This window comes from Cuculus canorus, chromosome 23, assembly GCF_017976375.1.
Source record: "Cuculus canorus isolate bCucCan1 chromosome 23, bCucCan1.pri, whole genome shotgun sequence".
NCBI classification, from domain to species: domain Eukaryota; kingdom Metazoa; phylum Chordata; class Aves; order Cuculiformes; family Cuculidae; genus Cuculus; species Cuculus canorus.
In genome coordinates, this window is record NC_071423.1 from 580 (window position 1) to 15,307 (window position 14,728).

Genomic DNA, 14,728 nt, shown 5'->3' on the forward strand with positions numbered 1-14,728 from the left:
ATTGCAATCTGCAATTCGTGAAGAGACAAACATTGTAGTATAGGTTCTTCCTCTGTGACTTTCCTCTTCACAGCAAAACCTATCTGCTTAACTAAGAATGAGAACTGCTTTATACCAAGGCTGCTGTTTGTGAATCACTTCTCTGGGAGAGCTGTCTCTGAAAAATGCAGAACATATTTAGGAGTCTGCTTTAGTATAGATTGGTCAGCTGTGACTGGAATATGCTCAGAAAAGTTCAGATGCAAAACTAGAAACGTTTCCAACATTGCATCTGAGTTTTCCTGACAATATTTCAGTCTCAGCTGATCAATCCATGTCAGTGTAGGACAGGGCCTGACAGACAAGTAAACATTTTGTACACTTTGCTGTGACCAGAGAAGTGATTTTACAAACAGCAGCCTTGGTAAAAAGCAGCTTCTCATTCTTAGTTACTCAAGACAGGTTTTGCTGTGAAAAGGAAAGTCACAGGAAAAGTATCTATAGTACAATGTTCTCTCTTTGCGATTTGCAGTTTGCAATGAAAGCGCTCCCGGGAGAAAGAACTAACAAGAACCAGCAGTCTGTGCTGGCAGCTTTCCCTTGGCTGCTAATGCTGAACGGTTCCAATTTGGCATCTGAGCTTTCCTGACTACATTCTATTCACAGCTGACAAATCTATCCTAAAGTTTACACTGAATCATCTTGTGCCCTTGGCAGTGAGAAGCTACACACAGAAGTGATTCCCAAACAGCAGCTTTTGTAAAAAGAAGCTTCTCATTCTTAGATAGGCAGGCAGGTTTTGCTGTGAAGAGGAAAGTCACAGAGGAAGAATCTATAGTACAGGCCCCTAGCTGACTGGCTTTTTGTACATGTCTGGGATTCACAGATCCCTGCAGAGTCTGACTAATGATGTTGCAGCAGTGATCCTATTGATTTAGTTCTGTGAGAGGAAGGGGTGCAATACAGCTGATTAAAGCAAAGACTGTGTCTGTACTTGACGTAAATATAGGAGTTTCAGAGCCTATCCTCTTATATCTGGGGTCTGCTTTCATTTTTAGTTTCTCCAAGCTTCCTTTATTGTACTTGTTAGCCTGGACATATTAGCCTGATGACTACACAAAGCACGTGGCTGTATGCAATGGTAAGACTGGTGGGAAAAGGGCAAGAAGAGGATCAGTAACAAACAGTTGAAAATGCCCTTTAGAGTTTGCTACTTCTTCAGTTGCTGAGAAATAGGACATTCTCTGTGACTTTGCTACTGCATGAGACAGATTAAAGACCATTAATCAATGTTAAATTCTATCTAAATGGTGTATGAGAATATGATTATGTAATGCATACTGAATGTAACTTAATGATATGCTTCTGAGAGCTGTATCTCAGTGAATAAAATATTCGCTGTACTCTGGACAAGTTTTAACAAGGATTATTGATACTTAGTGATAAATAACGTATATGTAATTAACTTAGATAATTTAAATCAGGCCTGGTCGTGCTACTTATATAAAAGACTTTCATTAAACCACCAACACATCATATTTGTCACCCAGTGACAGCAGAGAGCTTAGCTTTCTCGCTCCACTGTGCATGCAGGGCCACGTTTCTGTCACTCAGTAGCAGCAGAGAGCCACGTTAATCGAGTCGGGCTGCAAAACCACTTTTCGGTCACCTGGTGGCAGCAGAGAGCCGTGTTTGATGACTCGGACTGCAGAACTGCTCTTCTCTCACCCAGAGGCAGCAGAGAGCCGGGTAATGAGAGGAAGGGGCCGTTGGCCCCAGAGGAGAGCGCTTTCCTCCTTCGCCCGTTTTTCTTTCTCTGTCCTTCCAATTCCCCCCATAGTATAGTTTGGGTTGGAAGGGACCTTAAAGATCACCCAGTTCCAACCCCCCTGCCATGGGCAGGGACATCCCACTGGATCAGGCTGCCCAATGCCCATCCAGCCTGGCCTTGAACACCTCCAAGGATGGGGCAGCCACAGCCTCCCAGGGTAACCTGTTCCAGTGTCTCACTGCTCTCATGGTGAAGAAATTCTTCCTAACGTCTAGCTTAAATCTGCCCTCTCCAGTTTATATCCGTTCCTCCTGGCCCTATCCCCATAAGCCTTTACGAATAGCCCCCTCTCCAGCTTTCCTGTAGGCCTCCTTCAGGTACTGGAAGGTCACTATAAGATCTCCTCTAAGCCTTCTCTTCTCCAGGCTGAACAGGCCCAACTCTCTCAGCCTGTCCTTGTAGGGAAGGTGCTCCAGCTGTCTGATTATCCTTGTAACCCTCCTCTGGACCCATTCCAACAGCTCCACATCCTTCTTATGTTGAGGATTCCGGAACTGGACACGGTATTGCTGATGAGGTCTCACAAGAGAGGAACGGAGGGGCAGAATCATTTCTCTTGACCTGCTGGCCATGCTTCTTTTGATGCAGCCTGGAATACAGTTAGCCTTCTGGGCTGCGAGCACACATTGCCGGCTCATGTCAAGCTTCTCATCAACCATCCTGGGCTGTGACCCATCTACATAAAGATGAGAAGAGAATCTCCTTCAAATTAGTGTCAACCAGCGAGAATCCCATTTATTTTGGTATTTATTCTGTTATTTGTGCATGATTAACAGTTACTTAAAACAATGATATCTCACCGAATATATATGCTTTACACTAAGATGTTCTCAATCACGTTCGTGTGAAAGTTTGGCACAGAAAAGTAGCCCAGGCACCCTCTTAGTGTTAAAATACACTATTTCTAGTAATGTTTACAGAAAGGTGCAGCAAGAGGAACAATTCTTTCTGACTGTACCACTCAAAATGCTTCTACAGACAGACAGTGCTGCAGTGAACACACGTGCTCTGGGCTTGTTTTAGGGGTCACAGAGCTTGTGTTAGGGTCTCTGGGTCCATTTTGGGGGTGTCTCTACCTGCTTTTTTGTGTCTCTGTTCCCATTTTGGGGACCACTGCACTTATTTTAAGGTGTCTTTGCTCATCTTAGGGGGCTCTGGTCCCATTTTTGGGGTCCTGAAGCTTCTTTTGGGGGTCTCTGTGCCCATTTTTTGAGTCTGCCCATTTGGGGGACTTGGTTTTTTGGGTCTCTGAGCCCATTTAGGGTTCTCTGTGTGTATTTTGGGGCACCTTAGGCTTGGGGTTTGGGTCTCTGGACTCGGTTTCAGCACACTGTGCCCATTTTTGTTTTCTCTGCACTTGTTTCGCGGGTATCTGTGCTCTTCCCTTGTGTCTCTGCTCTTATTTTTCTGCTCTCCGTGCATGCACCACCCCAGGCTCTCTATTAATCATAGGATCTTACTGTTATTCTTCTCTTCACTAGCACTTCTATGCTTCAGGCAGAGCAGCTCCAACCAGACACAAACATCCGTAGATGGGCCTGGCTGGGTAAAGAGCTCTGGCTGGAAATCAGGAAAAAGAGGAAAATATACAAACTCTGGCAGAAGGGGCGGGTGACTCATGAGGACTACAAAGATGAAGTGAGATTGTGTAGAGAAAAGAGTCAGAAGGGCTAAAGACCAATTAGAGCTTAGATTGGTGCATTCTGTGAAAGATAATAAAAAACCCTGTGAAAAATATATCAATAACAAAAGAAGGACCAAGGAAAATGTCCATCCTTTACTGGATGCAGGGGGAACAACAGTGATAAAGGATGAGGATAAGGGGTTAAGGCCACCTTTGCCTTAGTCTTTAATCGTAAGGCGAAATGGTCCCTGGATACTTCACCTCACAAGGCAGTAGGCAGGGAGGAAGAACAAAACAAGGCTCCCTTGATCCAAGAGGAAAGGGCTAGAGACCTGCTTAGGCAAATTAGATATACATAAGTCTATGTGGCCAGAGGAGATTCGCCCAAGGGTATTGAGAGCTGGCGGAGGTGCTTGCCAAACCTCTTTGCATCACCTACCAGCAGTTCTGGCTGACTGGTGAAGTTCCATTGGACTGGAGGCTGGCAGATGTTGCACCCATTTACAAGAAGGGCTGGAGAGAGGATCTAGGAAACTACAGAACTGTCAGTCTGACTTCAGTGCGAGGGAAGGTTGTGGAGTAGGTTGTCTTGGGTACCATCTAACAGCACATACAGGACAACCGGGTGTTGTCAGCATGGGTTTATGAAAGGCAGGTCCTGCCAAACTAACATGATCGCCTTCTATGACAATGTGACCCACTTGATGGATGAGCGAAAATGTGTGGATATGGTGTACCTGGACTTTAGCAAAGCCTTTGACACAGTATCTTACAGTATCCTACTTGAGACGGTGTTCCCCATGGCTCGGTGCTGAATCCAGTGTGGTTTAATATCTTTATCAACAACTTGGATGAGGGGGTTGAATGTACCTTTAGCAAGTTTGTGGATGTCGCTAAACTAGGAGGAAGTGTCGATCTGTTGGAGGGTAGGGAGGCTGTACAGAGGGATCTGAACAGGCTGGGTTGATGGGCTGCGGCCAATGGGATGAGTGTAAGCATTCGGAATCATAGAAATAGCGCCCAAGGGACATGCTGTGTGTCTTGAGCACAAAGAGGACACACAGACCTGCAGAAGATTTAAAACACAGCAGACGGACTACATAAGCTACAGAGCAACACAGACACAGGCTGGAACTGCCCTGCCTGGCACATGCTAGTGTTGGACTGAAAAGTAACTCCCGCACACCTTTACCTGCTGAAAGGGAACTCTTCCTGCACAGCCCTGGTCCCTCAAGTTAGCTTTCAGAGCGGCAAGAGCCTGAAGCTGCCCTTGGCAGCTAAAGCTCAAACTAGATGGCCTCACCGGAATGATTCTACTGTCACCCAGTTCCTCTTCATCATCTGCATGAAAACCAAACAGAAAACACACATAGTGCCAACAATTAGCATCACACTGCTTACTGCCAGCGTCTTGTACTACACCCACACAAACCCACTGCAAGACTGCCAAGGCATTCTGCTCACCTGCTCAATGCTCACTCAAAACGTCAGATGCTGCAGCTGTCATCACCTGGGGCATCTTAGATAACAAGAGCAACAGAATTAATGTTGCAGTTGTGCAAAATTAGGTCCATGAGGAGATTGAAGATATGGACTCCGAGTACAAATCAAAGACTCTCTATTAATCAGAAGGCTAAACTTATATATGTTTTCTTGACTGTCCACGCGCTCAAGCTTACAATCTCCTTGGTTAATTATTACTGTTGACATGCCTATTCTAAACACTTAATTGGTTGACTGACTGCACATATTTACATGCTCTTCTATATTATCATCATAACTTATGTTTTCTTAAGCCTTGTTTTCTTTCTTCTACTCCAGGCGTGCTGCCAATTCTTCTCATTCCTACCTCCACTTATCTCTTATCTCGCCATTCAAGGTCCTTTAAAAAACAGCTTCTAAGAATGTTTCCACATGTCCATGCTCCTTCTCACTACTACCCAGCTCACCTCAAATGCTCTTCCCATTCCCAAGGAAGCTTGCATGGCACCTGCAAAACCAAAGATCAACTGAGTTGCTGTGTACTACTTTATTCATAGGCACCCATTTGGACAACAGCCTCCTCACCTCTCAAACCATTTGTTGAAATGAAGCTTTGCCCCACTGAGGCTGCATGCAGCACCTGCAAAAGAAGAAAGGTGCTGAGATACTACCAAAATGCACAGGCTGTGCCCAGCTACTCTCATTGCTCTTCTTGACCAAGTCCACTCCAGTGCCACTATGCCACATTACCTGGTCATATAGCCACCAGTCACATGTTCCTGCAGACTCATCTCAGTATGGCACTCTATCTGCAACTCCATCAGCAGACTTTGGCACACAGGTCATCTCTCTGCATCTGAAAAACAATATCAAAGAAGTCACCCCAATGCTCAGCGACACCTTAACGGTTCCAGACATCTCGCTTCCTTTTAGCGATACTATCTCTACTGCACACTACAACCAAGCGGAATAAATCCACAACCAAACCCAAACATTAATCCCATTTCCTTGGAATTCGAACTGCTTTGCTACCGCTCCACTGGCTTCACCCACGCAATTTTGGTCATCCCCTCTGTGGCCGCAGAGCCAAGCAGAAACTACTCTCCTTACCACTGCATCTAGGGCTACTTCTTCTGCAACGTACGGCATGCCCCTATACTGCAAGGTTTAGGCATATCAGCATGTTAACCACAGAATCTTGCCATTATTCCTGTGCTGACTCTTATCACCTCTAGGCATCAGGCACAAAATACACACAGACCAACACCACACGCAGGACCAATGTCATGAACCAGGGACAAAAGGAAACTCACTCTAAGAAAAATGTCTTCCGGACCAGACATGCCATTGGGCAAGGCAATGTACAGGGCTACAAGGAAGAATCTATGGCAGCCCTGAAAAAGTGAAAGAACGTGGCTCCTTACAAACAGATACAGCCACAACTGGGAGGATGAACATGCAAGAAGCCTCATTTAAAGATCTAGAGACACAGAGGATGCACGGAACAAGTCCCAGAACAGGGATCCAAGAAAGTGATTGACTAATGATCGCAGATGCCGACACAGGCTGCAAGGCCACAGCAAAAATGACTGACTGGAAACTTCCAAAGCAGAAGACCAATCCACGCTTTAAGATTGTGATGCAAGAAAAGCAGTGCCCGATCAACACTGCATTGATGAGTACAAGCATTTGGGATCCTGGAAATGGTGCCCAAGGCATGTCTAGCATGGCTTGGGTTCAAATAGAACATGAAGACCTGCAGAAAATTTAAGACACAGCACACAGACTACAGAAACAAGAGAACAACAGGCACAGGCTGGAACGGCTCTGCCCACGCTAGTTTTGGGCTGAGAGGTAGGCCCCTCTGCCTTTACCTTCCCAAAGGGGACTCTTCCTGCACAACCCTCTCCCCTACAGTACCTTTAAAACCCCTCCCTGGAATCCCCAACCTTCTCCCTTCTTCCTAGCCCCAGTCCCTCAACTTAGCTTTCAGAGGACCATAACTGAAGCTGTCCTTGGCCAAAGCAGGTCAAATCACTTTGGCTAACTGGAACAATCCTGCAGTCACCAGGTTCCTCTTCATCATCTGCAAGGAAACAAAACAGAAAAATACAGTGCCAGTCATCAGCACCACACTGCTCAGTGCCAACATCATCTTGTACTACACCACCACCTCTGAGGAGGTTAATGACACGGACACCGATATCTTGGATCGAAGACCTTTATTGCTCTTAGCGAGCTCATTATATACACAATGTTGTGTTGCACCTAAAACTTGGCATCATTTAATTGGTTACAAACAACTGTTCAGGCGTATAAGTTTATACTACTATTGGTTAGTTGCTACTGTTCATAGGCCTAAATCAAATGCTTAGTTGGTTAATTAGATTTGCATATTTTACATGCTTTTCCCCTAAGTTATCATGATTTCTACTTCTCTAGCTTACACAGCCCTCTCAGCTTCTGGGCATACAGCCATAGCTTACTGATGCTATCTGTTGTTTCCTCTTACTATACCGTTCATGTCCTTCAAGGGCATCGTGGCCTTCGTTAATATAAAATGTTTCTACAATTACCCATTTCTTTTTTTCGACAACTAGAGCGTGCAGTTGTTGATATTGTTTTTTTATCATTCCTTGGACACACTGTAGTATGCAAGGAATTATGCTTAAAATCACAATGATCACCAGTAAAATGATTCCAATTTTCATAACTAGTACTTGGAACCTGGCCCTTCTTTGACATCACAATTTGCACTTCAATGTCCCTGCACTTCGATGAATTCGCAATTGGCCCTTCTACTACCCAGTCTTATTATGACTTAAAAATTTGCCCTGCTATGACCTGGCTCTTCTATGACATCACAAGTCTCTATTCAGTTTCCTAGCACTTTGATGACTTCACAATTGGCCCTTCTACTACCCAGTCTTCTTATGACTAAACAATTTGCCCTGATGTCACCTTTCCCTTCTATGACATCACATTCCGCTCTTCAATGTCCCTGCACTTCGATGACTTCACAATTGGCCCTTCTACAACCCAGTCTTATTATGGCTTCACAATATGCCCTGCAATGACCTGGCTCTTCTATGACCTCACAATTCTCTATTCAGTGTCCATGCACTTCGATGACTTCACAGTTGGCCCTTCTACTACCCAGTCTTATTATGACTTAACAATTTGCCCTGCTGTCACGTTTCCCTTCTGTGACATCACAATCCGCTCCTCAATGTCCCTGCATTTTGTTGACTTCACAACTGGCCCTTCTCCTACCTAGTCTTATTATGACTTAACAACTTGCCCTGCTATCACATCACAATTCTCACTTAAATGTCCCTGCACTTCGATGACTTCAAAATTGGCCTTTTACTACCCAGTTTTATTATGACTTAACAATTTGCCCTGCTTACACCTGGCCCTTCTATGACACTGCAATTCGCACTTCAATGTCCCTGCACTTTGATGACTTCACAATTGGCCTTCTACTACCCAGTCTTATTACGACTTAAAAATTTGCCCTGATATGACATGGCTCTTCTATGACCTCACAACTCTCCATTCAGTGTCCCTGCACGTCGATGAGTTCACAATTCCCCTTCTACTACCCAGTCTTATTATGATTTAACAATTTGCCCTGCTGTCACATGGCCCTTCTATGACCTCACAATCCACTCTTCAAATTCCCTGCATTTTGATGACTTCCCAAGTGGCCTTTCTACTGCCCAATTTTATTATGACTTAACAATTTCCCCTGCTATGACCTGGCTCTTCTATGGCATCATAGTTCTCTATTGAGTGTCCATGCACTTTGATGACTTCACAATAGGCCCTTTTCCTACCCAGTCTTATTACGACTTAACAATTTGCCCTGCTCTGACCTGGCCATTCTATGACATCTCAGTGCGCTCTTCAATGTTCCTGCAGATCGATGAATTCTCAATTGGCCTTTTACTACCCACTCTATTCTGACTTAACAATTTGCCCTGCTGTCACCTGGCCATTCTATGGCATCACAATTCTCACTTAAATGTCCCTGCACTTCGATGACTTTATAGCTGGGCCTTCTACTACACAGTCGTATTATGACTTAACAATTTGCCCTGCTATCACCTGGCTCTTCTATGACATAACAGTTCTCTCTTCAATTTCCCTGCACTTCGATGACTTCAGAATTGGCCTTTTACTACCCAGTATTATTATGACTTAACAATTTGCCCTGCTATGACCTGGCTTTTCTATGACATCACAATTCTTTATTCAGTGTCCATGCATTTCAAAGACTTCACAATTGGCCCTTCTACTACTCTGTCTTATTATGGCTTCATAATTTGCCCTGCTATCACCTGGCCCTTCTGTGACATCACAATTTGCTCTTCAATGTCTCTGCAGTAATAGCAGGATATTTAAATGAGGATTGTGATGTCATAGAAGGGCCAGGTCATAGCAGGGCAAACTGTTAAGTCATAATAAGACTAGGTAGGAAAAGGGCCAGTTTTGAAGTCAACAAAATGCAGGGACATTGAGGAGTGGATTGTGATGTCACAGAAGGGAAAGGCGACAGCAGGGCAAGTTGTTAAGTCATAATAAGACTGGGTAGTAGAAGGACCAATTATGAAGTCATCGAAGTGCAGGGACACTGAATAGAGAATTGTGATCATAGAATAATAGAATCATAGAATCACCAGGTTGGAAAGGACCCACCTGTTCATCGAGTCCAACCATTCCTAACAGTCCCTAAACCATGCCCCTAAGCACTTCATCCACCTTTTCCTTAAACACCTCCAGAGAAGGTGTCTCGATCACCACCCAAGGCAGCCTGTTCCAGTGCACGATGTCTCTTTTCTGAAAAAAAAATTTCCTGAATTTTTTTTTTCTGATATCCAGCCTGAACCTCCCCCAGCAGAGCTTCAGGTCATTCACCTTTGTTCTGTCCCGTCACTTGGGAGAACAGTCCAGCTCCCTCCTCTCCACAACCTCCTTTCAGGTAGTTGTAGAGTGTAATAAGGTATCCCCTCAGCCTCCTCTTCTCCAGGCTAAACAACACCAGCTCTCTCAGCCGCTCCTCGTAACACTTGTTCTCCAGCCCCCTCACCAGCTTCGTTGCTCTTCTCTGGACACGTTCCAGAGCCTCAACATCCTTCTTGTGGTGAGGGGCCCAGAACTGAACACAGTACTCAAGGTGCGGTCTCACCAGTACCGAGTACAGATGGAGAATAAACTCCCTGGACCTGCTGGTCATGCTGTTTCTGATACAAGCCAAGATGCCATTGGCCTTCTTGGCCACCTGGGCACACTGCTGGCTCATGTTCAGTCGCTGTCAACCATTACCCCCAGGTCCTTCTCCTCCGTGCAGCTCTCCAGCCACTCTTCCCCCAGTCTGTAGCACTACATAGGGTTGTTGTGCCCCAAGTGCAGGACCCAGCATTTGGCCTTGTTGAAACTCATGCCATTGGCCTCGGCCCAGCGGTCCTGTTCAGATCCCTTTGCAGAGCCTCCCTACCCTCCAGAAGATCCACACTTCGACCCAGCTTAGTGTTATCTGCAAACTTGCTGAGGGTGCACTCAATGCCTTCATCCAGATCATTGATAAAGACATTGAACAGAGCTGGACCCAGTACCGAGCCCTGGGGAACCCCACTTGTAACTGGCCTCCAGCTGGAGTTAACTCCTTTGACCACCACTCTCTGGGCCCGGCCATCCAACCAGTTTTCAACCCAGGAGAGTGTGCGCCTGTCCAGGCCAGAGGCTGACAGTTTCTGAAGCAGAATGCTGTCAGAAACTGTGTCAAAGGCTTTACTGAAGTCCAAGAAGACTACATCCACAGCCTTTCCCCCATCCAGTAGTCGAGTCATTTTGTCATAGAAGGCGATCAGGTTAGTTTAGCAAGAGCTGCCTTTCGTGAACCCATGTTGACTGGGCCTGATCACCCGGTTCTCTTGCATGGGCTTCATGATAGCACTCAAGATTACCTGTTCCATGACTTTCCCCGGCACTGAGGTGAGACTGACAGGCCTGTAGTTCCCCGGATCCTCCCTGCAACCCTTCTTGTAGATGGGCACAACACCAGCCAGCCTCCAGTCTAGTGGAACTTCCCCAGTCAGCCAGGACCGCTGGAAGATGATGGAAAGGGGTTTGGAAAGGACATCCGCCAGCTCCTTCAATACTCTTGGGTGGATCCCATCTGGCCACATAGACTTGTGGGTGTCTAGCTGGGCAAGCAAGTCTCTAACCACCTCCTCTTGGATCATGGGAGCCTCATTCTGCTCCTGTGACTCCTGGGTTTGTACACAGAGGGAACAACTTTCCTTGCTATTAAAGACTGAGGCAAAGAAGGCATTACGTAGTTCAACCTTGTCCTTATCCCCTGTCACTTGTTCCTTCTGCATCCAATAGGGACTGAATATTCTCCCTAGTCCTCCTTTTCTTGTTAATGTATTTGTAGAAGGATTTTTTATTATCTTTCACAGATTTAGCCAATTTGATTTCTAGTTGGGCCTTAGCCCTCCTGATTTTTTCCCTGCACAATCTCACTTCCTCCCTGTAGTCCACCCAAGACGCCTGTCCCTTCCTCCAAAGCTCATAGACCTTCTTCTTATTTTTGATGCATCTCAAGATCTCCCTGCTCAACCAAGCTGGCTTTTTCCCCCGCTGGCTCCTTTTCCAGAACACAGGGATGGCTTGCCCTTGAGCTGCTAGGATTTCATTTTTTAAGACCGCCCAGCCCTCGTGGGCTCCCTTGCCCTGAAGGACTGTCTCCCATGGGACTTTGCCAACCAACCTTCTGAACAGTCCAAAGTCTGCCTTCTGGAAGTTTCATGTGACTGTTTTGCTAATCCCCTTCCTTATCCCACCTAGAACTGAAAACCCTATCATCTCATGATCGCTTAGTCCCAGGTGTCCTCCAAACATCACATCCCCCACAAGACCTTCTCTATTCACAAACAGGAGGTCGACGAGGGCACCCTCCCTTGTTGGTTCACTAACCAGTTGTGTGAGGAAGTTGTCTTCCACGCACTCCAGGAACCTCCTAGACTGCTTCCTATCTGCTGTATTGTACTCCCAGCAGATATCTGGAAGATTGAAGTCACCCACGAGAACAAGAGGTAGAGATCTAGAGACTATCCCCAGCTGCATATAGAAGAGCTCATCAGCTGCTTCTTCTTGGCTGGGTGGTCTGTAGCAGACTCCCATCACAATGTCTGCCGCCTCGTCGGCTCCTCTGATTTTAACCCATAGGCACTCAGTCCTTTCCTCACCGTAATCCAGCTCAAGGGTATCAAAGCACTCTTTAACATAGAGGGCTACTCCGCCTCCTTTTCTACCCTTCCTGTCCCTCCTGAAGAGTTTATACCCCCCCCCATAGCTGTACTCCAGTTATATGAGTCATCCTACCACATTTCTGTGATGGCAACGACATTGTAGTCACCTTGCCCTACAAGAGCTTCCAGCTCCTCCTTCTTATTGCCCATGCTGCGTGCATTGGTGTAAATGCACTTCAGCTGGGCTGATGAACCTTCAGCCCTCATAAAGGGAATAGAGTTCATTCCCAATTGACTGGTCCTTGGAATAACTAACTCCACAGTGCTATTTTCATTCTTGCTGTCCCCAGCTGTACTTGCCTCCACTTGCTCTGTGGTGGTGTACTGGTGGTTCTCTCCAGCACACCATATCTCAGTCGCTGGAGTCCCACTTCCAGACTCATTCCCAACTAGCCTGGTCTCCTCCCCCTTCACATTTAGTTTAAAGCTTTATTTAAGAGCCTAACTAGATTTTTAGAAAGGACTTTAGTCCCCCTTGGAGACAAGCATGTCCCATCCCTAGTAAGAAAGCCTGGGGGTGCGTGGGTTACTCCGTGATCAAAGAATCCAAAGCCTCTCTCCTCACACCAGGCTCGGAGCCAGGCATTAATCAGCTGTTTGTCCTTGACCTCCTGTTCCTTATTCCTTAGTGTTGGGATGGAACTAAACACCACTTGTGCTCCGGAGCCCTCCATCATTCTCCCCAGAGCCCTGAAGTCTCTTTTGATGGCTTTCAGCTTTCTGCGCTGTAAGTCATCATTGCCTATTTGAAATACCAGCAGGGGGTAATAATCTGTCTCCTTCACCAAGGAAGTTTTCTAGTGACATCATTTACTGATGCCCCTGGTAAGCAGCAGACCTCCCTGCGGAGCGGGTCCAGTCTGCAGATGGGGCCCTCCGCTCCTTTTAGAAGGAATCCCCTAAGACAATCACTCTCCTTTTTTTATTTACAGAGGATGTTTGTAAGGTCCTCTGAGGATGCCAGAGCCTAGACAAGTTTTTGAGTCATAAAATAATGGGTAGTAAAAGGCCAATTGTGAAGTCATCGAAGTGCAGGGACATTGAAGAGCGAATTGTGATGTCATAGAAGGGCCAGATGATAGCAGGGCAAATTGTTAAGTCATAATAAGACTGGGTAGTAAAAGGCCAATTTTGAAGTCATCGAACGCAGGGAAACTGAAGATAGGACTGTGATGTTATAGAAGAGCCAGGTCACAGCAGGACAAATTGTTAAGTCATAATAAGACTGTGTAGTAGAAGGGCCAATTGTGAATTTTTGATCTAATTTTTGGCTTGAGATTGGAAGTTTTAATCCACTTTTCTTTCCACCATTTTTCTATACCTAAATTGAACCCACCCCATGTCAGAACTAAAATATGAACAATCCACTAAATTTTAAACAATCATTAGGGTTTTATCTTTGCCCCTTCATAGTTCATCATGAGGGTCTTTAGGGGTAGCATTATATCTCCTTATTTGCCATTGTTTACTGGCACAAAGACAACCATTCTTCGCATTCTTTCACACTCCCAAAAGCAGCTGAGCAGGTGTCGCCCCCCAGACCCACGGGACCCACGAGCCACATGCTCGTGTCCAAACCTGACTGGGGGTGGGTTCATTTATCCCTGTGGCAATCTGGGGCTGCACTGGGTCCCTCAGGGTGCTGGGACAACCCAGTTCCAGGCAAAGGGAGAGTGCTGGGCACTGTGTGTCCCCCCTCTTTTGGGCATGGGGAAAGAAAGCATTGGGCTCCCTGGGGTTCCTGGGCCTCCCGACAGCTCCAGCCCTTCCCTGGAGGCCTTAGCCATGCTTCCAGCCGGGCTCCTCAGGCAATGTCTCCCACCACAGTGGGTGACTTCTTGCTTTGCCTTGGCAAGCGCAGAGCAGGGAGCGGCTCTGGGAGGCAGCCAGTCTGACCTGGGCAATGCATCCAGCATGAGGTTTGGGGCAAAGCTCAGCCCCGCTCCAAACCATCCACCTGGCAAATCCCTTGTGGCCTAGGAGGCTCCTGCCCACCTCCACCTGCCCTGCCCAAAAAATTCCATGATTCTGTGACTCTAAAACTGCAGGTCACTGCTGGGGAGTAAGGCCCTCCTTCCCATCACCCTTTCCAGACCCACAAAAACCCTGCAGAAGACAAAACTGGCAAAGCCTGCTGAGAGTTGAGGGCCTCAATGTTGATGAAGGATTTAGAAGGGAAGCAGTAAGAGGAGAGGCTGAAGTCCCTTGGTCTGTTCAGCCTGAAGAAGAAGAGACTGAGGGGAGACCTCATTGTGCTCTGCATCTTCTTTACATGGGGAGGAGGAGGAGCAGGCGCTGAGCTCTTCTCTCTGGATGTGAGGGCATGGCAGAAAGTTGCTAAGAGAGGGTTAGGTTGGACATTGGGGAAAAGTTCTTCCACCAGAGAGCAATGGAGCACTGGAACAGCTCCCCAGGGAAGCAGTCACAGCACCAAGGCTGATAATAGTCAAGAAGCCTCTGGCCAACACCTTCAGCCCCACGGTGTGAATTGTG

At 46.5% G+C, this 14,728-nt stretch overlaps 1 long non-coding RNA gene across 2 annotated transcripts; it reads right to left on the reverse strand.

The window, feature by feature from the left end:
• Window positions 1-786: 786 nt before the first annotated feature.
• LOC128854368 (uncharacterized) lies at window positions 787-5,766 on the reverse strand. Of its 2 annotated transcripts, none has more exons than XR_008453420.1 (6): window positions 5,667-5,766; window positions 5,502-5,556; window positions 5,384-5,424; window positions 4,899-4,953; window positions 4,627-4,775; window positions 787-2,486 (listed from the first exon to the last, which is right to left on the reverse strand). It is a non-coding gene; the product is annotated as an uncharacterized LOC128854368 (long non-coding RNA). The 2 variants fall into 2 exon arrangements; XR_008453421.1 differs by having other exon boundaries at window positions 4,621-4,775.
• Window positions 5,767-14,728: the final 8,962 nt, after the last annotated feature.